The sequence below is a fragment of the Jaculus jaculus genome, chromosome 1, assembly GCF_020740685.1.
Source record: "Jaculus jaculus isolate mJacJac1 chromosome 1, mJacJac1.mat.Y.cur, whole genome shotgun sequence".
Classification (NCBI taxonomy): domain Eukaryota; kingdom Metazoa; phylum Chordata; class Mammalia; order Rodentia; family Dipodidae; genus Jaculus; species Jaculus jaculus.
In genome coordinates this window covers 341932856-341940605 of record NC_059102.1, presented here as the reverse complement: position 1 = coordinate 341940605, position 7750 = coordinate 341932856, and the positions used below count along the sequence as shown (strand labels likewise).

Here is a 7750-nt window from a genome sequence, read left to right as displayed (position 1 = left end):
CTGTTCCTTCCTCATTTTTTTCTTGTCAGGCATCAATCAATGGCATCTTGACTTCCAGAGATGTCAGGAAAGCATAAACAAACACAAATTAGGTAGCTGACAAAATTAGAAGGGAAATATTCAGAATGCTAGTTCTTTGTTTGAGAATCCACAGTTTTAATTCTCTGCTTTTCTGTCAGAAGGACCTATGTATGTACGACCTCTTACAGAATCCTAACCTCCAGCTTGAGAAATATTATTTTAGGCCATCATCTTCTAGAAATTGGAACCATTTAACAAAAAGGAGAAGGTAGGTCTTCTGGTGCAAATGCCAGAAAAAGAGATTAATACCATCAAAGGTGAGGTAAAAGTTAAAAGTAAAAGCTTGGATGTTGGCACCAAATAATTGCTCCTGGTTAAATTGTCATTCCCTCTAAAGTCATGTGTAGAGTGTTGCTTCTCTTACCTGAGGTTTCCTTTACCCTTTTCATCTCAGCACACTGGAGATGCTTTTTTTTTTTGGTTGCCATGGAAACTGCTCATCAGAAACCACGGCTGGAGACCAGGGTAACAGGGTGCGAATGGATGAGCCTTGGTGGCTGCAAGCCCTGGTTACCAACCAGAAGAGCGGCAGGACAAGCTGTCCTCCAGGGAACACGCACCCACACCCCCAAATCTCACTGAGCTGAGACCTCGGCAGCCCCGTTGCCCCTGGAGTACAGAATTAACAAGTTAAAGTTACTGGGAATACGGAGCTGCAAGGCCAGCTGAGGAGAAACAGGTCTGACTTCCCTTTTGAATGTAAACTTCTTAGCAATTACTCTGACCCCCACCCCCACACACACACACAGCAAAGTTTTGCAGAACACACTAGGCTGACTCTGCCAAGGGAAATAGGCATCTGCAAGACGTGTTAAGGACAGGGCTCTGCTCTGTTACACCATCTGGAGACAGGAGCCCAAGCACAGCCATCTGTCTTTCTTGTCCTTTTGTGAATTCATGTGGTAAACTTCTGTGCCCTGTTTTAGGCTGGTCATGCACCACAGATCTGAGTTTTAGAGAAAGTGAAGAAATTGCAGTTCTTCATACTATCCCAGAGGAAAAAATAACAGAAGTGTGTTTAAGAGGAAAGACAGTCTCTGCACATGTGGAAGATCTGATCACAATAGCCGTGAAATGCTTTTTGTCACTGTTGGGTTTTTAAAATACATTTTTATTTTTATTTATTTATTTATTTATTTGAGAGAGAGAGAGAGAAAGAGGCAGATAGAGAAAGACTGAACATGCCAGGGCTTCCAGCTGCCACAAATAAACTCCAGACACATGTGCTACCTTATGTATCTGGCTTATGTGGGTACTGGGGAATTGAAACTGAGTCCTTAGGCTTTGCAGGCAAGTGCCTTAACTGCTGAGCCAGCTCTCCAGCCCTCATTGTTGGGGTTTTTGTTTGTTTGCTTGTTTTTAATTTTTTATTGACAACTTCCATAATTGTAAAAAATATCCCATGGTAATGCCCTTCCTCCCCAACCCCACTTTCCCCTTTGAAAGTCCACCTCCATCATATCCCCACCCCTTCTCAATCAGTCTCTTTTATTTTGATGTCATGATCTTTTCTTCCTATTATGATGGTCTTGTGTAGGTAGTGTCAGGCACTGTGAGGTCATGAATATCCAGGCCATTTGATGTCTGGAAGAGTGAATTATAAGCAGTATTATCCTTCCTTTGGCTCTTACACTCTTTCTACCACCTCTTTCGCAATGGACCCTGAGCCATGGAAGGTGTGATCGAGATATTTCGGTGCTGAGCACTCCTCTGTCACTCCTTCTCTGCACCATGATGCCTTCTGAGTCATCCCAAGGTCACTGCCATCTGTAAAGAGAAGATTCTGTACCAAAAGTGAGAGTAGCATTAATATATGGGTATGAACATTAAGAAAAGTGCTTACTGGGAAGTTTGGTGAGCATAGTATATACTTTTAGCCAGACAGCAGCAAACATTACACCCCTGAGGCTCATGACTACCCCTGTTTTAACTTTTCAGTATCAGGGATGTATTCCCTCCCATGGAGTGGGCCTCCAGTCAAATTAGAGGGTGGTTGGTTTCCCCCATAACAGACATGCCACTGTTACACCCATTGGCCCATTTGGCCTGGATGGCCAAATATAAGGCTTGCAGTGTCCACTGTTGGGTTTCTTCACTGGTGATTTTTCTCTCTCCCATTGAACTGCATGCAGCGTGGCTTTTTCCAGCTTTCTGTCAGCTGGTCTACATGGAGGAGGTTATCAGCTCAGCTCCAGCAGGATTTCTCAGTGGCCTTGTAGCCCAAGTACGTGGAGTCTTCAGCAATAGGGACTTACCATCTGTTCCTGGTGGGAAACCAAGGACCTTGGCAATGGCCTGTAATGTTTTGGGGGCATCAGGGACCTCCCTGGCCAACAACTCACTGGACGTTATTCCATCCCTGGCACTGAAAATTTTCTAATAACAAATACAACTCCTGAGTGTTCCATTGTCCAAAAAAGTAGGATTTCATATGATTTATTTATATCCTCTTAGATTTTGATTAGCTGTTCCTCTACCTTTCCTTTACTCAATCTCTTCTACTGAGCTCACTTAGGCCTTTTCACCCCATTAATCTGTTCTTCTACATACATATATACAAGACCATCCTATTAGGTCCCCCTTCCTTCCTTTCACATCCCTTTCATATCTTATTAAAGAGTCTATTTATTGAATATAGAGATTTAATCATGATCTTTACAGAAAAGAACATGTTATTTGTATTTTGCTATAACAACTGCATGGATTAAAATGGTCCTTCCATAAATGGGAAATGTGTGGAGGAAAGTGATAGTTTGTTCAAAATAAAGTCACATTACTGCATGAGCTTTCCTGACACATGCTATTCTAACTGGCCAGCTCCATGCGTGTTTCTCAATCTGAATAGTCATGGCATTTATATGAACAAAGTTGGTTTTTGAGAAAGAGTGCCACCACTATGTAGCCCAGGCTAGCCTCCAAGGTGATCCCTCCACCTCAGCCTTCGACTAGTTCTACAGGTGAGTGCCACGTGCCAAACCGTGGTTTGACATATGGCATTCTTTTTTTTAAATGTAAAATTTTAACACAAAAAGATTACTATTCACTCAGACTTTCCCAGTGAACACATTTTAACAGTACGAATGGGATGTGAGGCAACAGTCAGAGTTGTGAAAAGGACACAAGAGCTAAGGCCTTCCTTCATAAGGAACAGTACCACAGGTTACCAAGACGACCTCGGTGCTGTGTGTGGCCACAAGTTGCACTTCACTGAGATTCCGCTCACGGGAGATGACTGACAGCACTGGCTAGTGACAGACATGAAGGGAGAAGGTCAAAGTTACTCTATTCCTCGTGTCTTTCTTAGCAATTTAGAGAATTGAATGAGGTGTCTCCGTGTACTTAAGGTTTTCACTATTGAACACAAGCTTGGGAATCCCCCTTGGTGCTGTGGAGAGGAATCTACTTATTAATGTAACAGTACCCATCTCCAGGTTCTATCTGAGAATATTTCTTTCTACTTTTTCCGGAAAGTCTCTGTGAGTGCATATTTGTTTCATTATCAGTAGCTATAATGATAGGGCACCAACTATCAGGGATGGGTATTTGAATATTAAACATGAAAAAAGCTCATGGACACAACCAATTGCTGATGATTACTGAGTAAGTAACATAGACGAGTTCTGGGTCACTTCTGACCAGTCTTGCATCAGAAGCAATTAAGGGACGCTCCCCTAGAAACTGAATCCCTAAATAACTTGTCAAGACCATAAATTACATATTTTATAAATCCTTTACAAAGGACAAATAAATTACTCAAATAACCTTCCAAATTAACACTTATGTAACAAAAATTCTAACATAGCTAAAATGAAGGCCTCAAAACTAAAAAGTAATAAACATGCCAAACCCATCACAAAATTCCCATTTTTAGGGTAGGAGAGGTGGCTTAGCAGTTAAGCACTTGCCTGTGAAGCCTAAGGACCCCGGTTCAAGGCTCGATTCCCCAGGACCCACGTTAGCCAGATGCACAAGGGGGTGCACGCGTCTGGAGATCGTTTGCAGTGGCTGGAGGCCCTGGTGGGCCCATTCTCTCTCTCTCTCTCTCTCTCTCTCTCTCTTTCTCTCTCTCTCTCTCTGCCTCTTTCTCTCTCTGTCTGTTGCTATTAAATAAATAAAAATAAACAATTTTTTTTTAATTCCCACTTTTAAACATGGCTTGGAATGGAATTCCTGCATGACTGTGTCATGGAGAAGCTGAGAGGTGCTCACCACTGGGGTGACAGGGATGAAAGAACGAAGAAGGGAACCCCCGTCTCCTTCTCACTGCTCAGGACGACAGATGTGTCCCAGGCATGCTGCGCATCCCAAAGAGATGGGTGACAGTAGATTTTATGTGTACAAACACAGACACGCATACACATTTTTTTGGACCAGAAGTACTTATGAAGTTTACTTATCATAAAGATACATGGTCTTTTAAAACACAGATTGTTTTTTAAACGATTTTAGAACTTTTAGCCCAGGCATAAAATAAAAATGGAGCACAAGAATGCAAGGCTGCTGTGGCTGGAGCAGGTAGACGGAGAGGGCGCTGCCCTCCTGCGGGAGGGATGATGGATGAAGAGCACCGCGCAGAGGGCGTGGCCGGAGCCACTGCTCCCTCGGGCCTGGGTATTTTGTGAAGTCCATCGCGTCACTCTTATGACAGGGGCCCATACAAACACATTATAATCGCAACTGCGTATAAAGGTACAAAGCAACATTTCTTCTGCTTTAAAAACGAATAAAATAAAATCACTATCTTATATAAAACCACATTTTCAGAATCTTAAAATTGATACATGGGAAGTGTTTACTAGTTTTTCTTAAATTACCTACATTTTGAAGGCTCACTTTGTTCATATAAATGTCATGAATATTCAGATCGAGAAACACGCATGGAGCTGGCCAGTTAGAACAGCATCTGTCAGGAAAACTGACAGAGTAAAGAGACTTTATTTTGGACAAACTATCACTTTCCTCCACACATTTCCCATTTATGGAAGGACCATTTTAATCCATGCAGTTGTTATAGCAAAATACAAATAACATGTTCTTTTCTGTAAAGATCATGATTAAATCTCTAGATTCAATAGATAGACTCTTTAATAATTTGAAATCCTATCAACTACTCGGTATTTGTAAAGTGTCAGTCTTTCTTCTTCTCTAATACATCTTTAGGCTCTTGCACAGGAGGCACCTGAGACCCCTCACTGCTTGCCTCTTGCTCCTGGCTGTCTTCTCTCTGGCCCGGCTTTCCATCTCTCCTTTGGACACTTCATAGCTCTCTTCTCTGTATCCTCCATCTGTGTCGGCTGTATAGATCCCGTAGCACATGATGTGGATGACACCCAGGGGCAGGCCGAAGAGAAAGCAGCCCATGAGGGGACAGCTCCTGAAGATAGACACAACTGTGGACTTGGGATCAAATGCCATCCTTCTTAATCTCTGTACGATGCTGTCACCTTGCGCCTACACTGTGCCATCCAAAATACTATTGATAAACTCAACCATGTCACTGGTGTCCTTAATATGTCTGTCCAGCAGAAAGTATTGTTGGTTTGAAGTATTCAGGACAATGAAAGTTAGGACTGTCAATTCATCCATCATAATTATAATCACAATCATAATTATAGGTATTCATGTAGTCATTTCCATCCATATGGCCAAACTGAAAGTCCCTACGGAAGTGGTCTCTGTAATCTCCAGCAATTTCCTGAATAATTGACTTTAATCTGGTGTGCTCAAGTGATGTGTTCTTCTCGTCTATAACTGCAATGGCCACAGGCTTTCCTGTGTCGCCAAGTTCATACAAGAGGAAGCCATCCATAGTGAGGTAGTTCTGAAACCTCTCCCTGTTGATCCATGACGACAGGTCACCATCTTCATACTCACCATAAACAGAGTAGGTTTCGTCTTTGAAAACAAACACAGCGGGCATTTCTTTCAATGTCACATACTCTGGCACCACATCTTCTGAGGCAGGAAGAAAGTATGTATACATGATTAGTTCTGAAGCAGCATCTTTGTACTTCTCTTTCAAGGGTGATTCTCCACCTATGTAAACAAAAACCACACAATGTCTCTTCTGGACATGGTCAAACGTTTGCTGACTTGGAAGTGGACAAACCAGAGCCCCAGAAACTCTGTGCAAACTCAATAATATCATCGTTAATTATATGTCAAGGCCCCCTTCAATAGCTTAATTGTTGGATAACTTCGAACTCCAAACTCTGAAGCAAGGCTAGAATAGGAAGTAGCATCCATCTTTCCAATCTTAACTGGAGAACCAATGTTTCGCATCTCAAGACCAACTTCATTCCAAATTGGCTTCAGCTTTTTACAATGGCCACACCATAGGGCATAAAAATCAACAAGCCAAATGTCATCTTTTTGAGTATCTTTAAACGATTCAACTAGTTCTTCTACAGATCTCTTGTAGAAAGTCAGGTCTAGTAAAATAACTGCGGTGTAGAGCCCCCACCATGGACCACGGTGGAGGATGAACGCACACACACAGAGACGCCTGCCTGCAAAGGGAAGCCACGATGACCCTGGCGCGCTGGGGAACCCTCGCCTGGGAAGCCCGACATATGACATTGTTAATTCCCTTTCTTGCGCATATAACAACCAACGTGAGCACCCCTGCTTGGCAAGCACAAGTCTGGAGCTTCTGAGTACTACTACACAAGATGAAATGTATACTTCATTCAGAGAAAAGAAAATCCCTGGTTCACATTTCCAGTGACAAGCAATAGGGGTACACAAAGAGCTTGAAGATAGTTTCTAATCATGGAAAGTTTGGGATACCAGCCTAAACCGGAAAGGGAAGGTCACTCTGAATCCCTCTGTCATCTCTGTATCTTTCAGTAACACAGTTAGGGAAAAATGCTAAGTTCTTTATCCCCTGGCAAGCCTTTGAAAGGGCAATCTTTATTTTCCTTTGGCAATAGTTTGTGAACGTTTTAAATTTAAGAAATTAGATGTATATTCAGGACCCTTTTGTGTACAGAAATAAAGAAAAGGAATGCTCTATTCATAATCTTTCACATACATTTATGGGTGTGTGTTTGGGATACATAGTGCGGGGGTTTGAACGGGGAATGTCTCCCATAGCCTTGAGATGAAGCCTCATTCTTGGCCCCAAGCTGGGGAAGTCTTTGGGAGATGGAGCTGTGCTGGAGGAGGTGTGCAGTTGGGGGTGGGCCTTGAGAGTTTATAATCCAGCCCCGCCCCGTGCTGGAACTAGCGAGCTCACTCTTTCTCTTTCCTGCCTGCTGAGACGTGATGACGTCAGCAAGCTCGCTGCCCCTGCCATGCCTTCTGTGCCATGACAAACCTCCTCTCTCAGCTCTAAGTGGGATACAGACCTTTTTCTGGCCCAGTGTTTTGTTCCCACAACAAGAAGATAAGTGCTACACACAGATTTAGATAAAAACCTCTGACATCCATTTTATAGACATATAGCTTTAGGAAAGTTGCTTAACCTCTCTGGACCTCAGTTTTCTAATCTATAAACTAGAGATCAGAAGAGTACCCATTTGTTGTAGCTATTCCCTTTCCACAGTGATATAGTTATTCCATAGTAATTCCCTAGATCGGCGCCTTCCCTGTAGAAAGAATATGAAGGAGGCTCATAAAACTCACAAGAAAGTTGCATGATCTTATGAAAAAGGTACAAGACTCACAA

The 7750-nt window shown here is 42.6% G+C and overlaps 1 pseudogene; it reads right to left on the bottom strand.

Moving 5' to 3' along the window:
- Positions 1–5209: 5209 nt before the first annotated feature.
- On the bottom strand, positions 5210–6660 carry LOC101615593 (annotated as a pseudogene).
- Positions 6661–7750: the final 1090 nt, after the last annotated feature.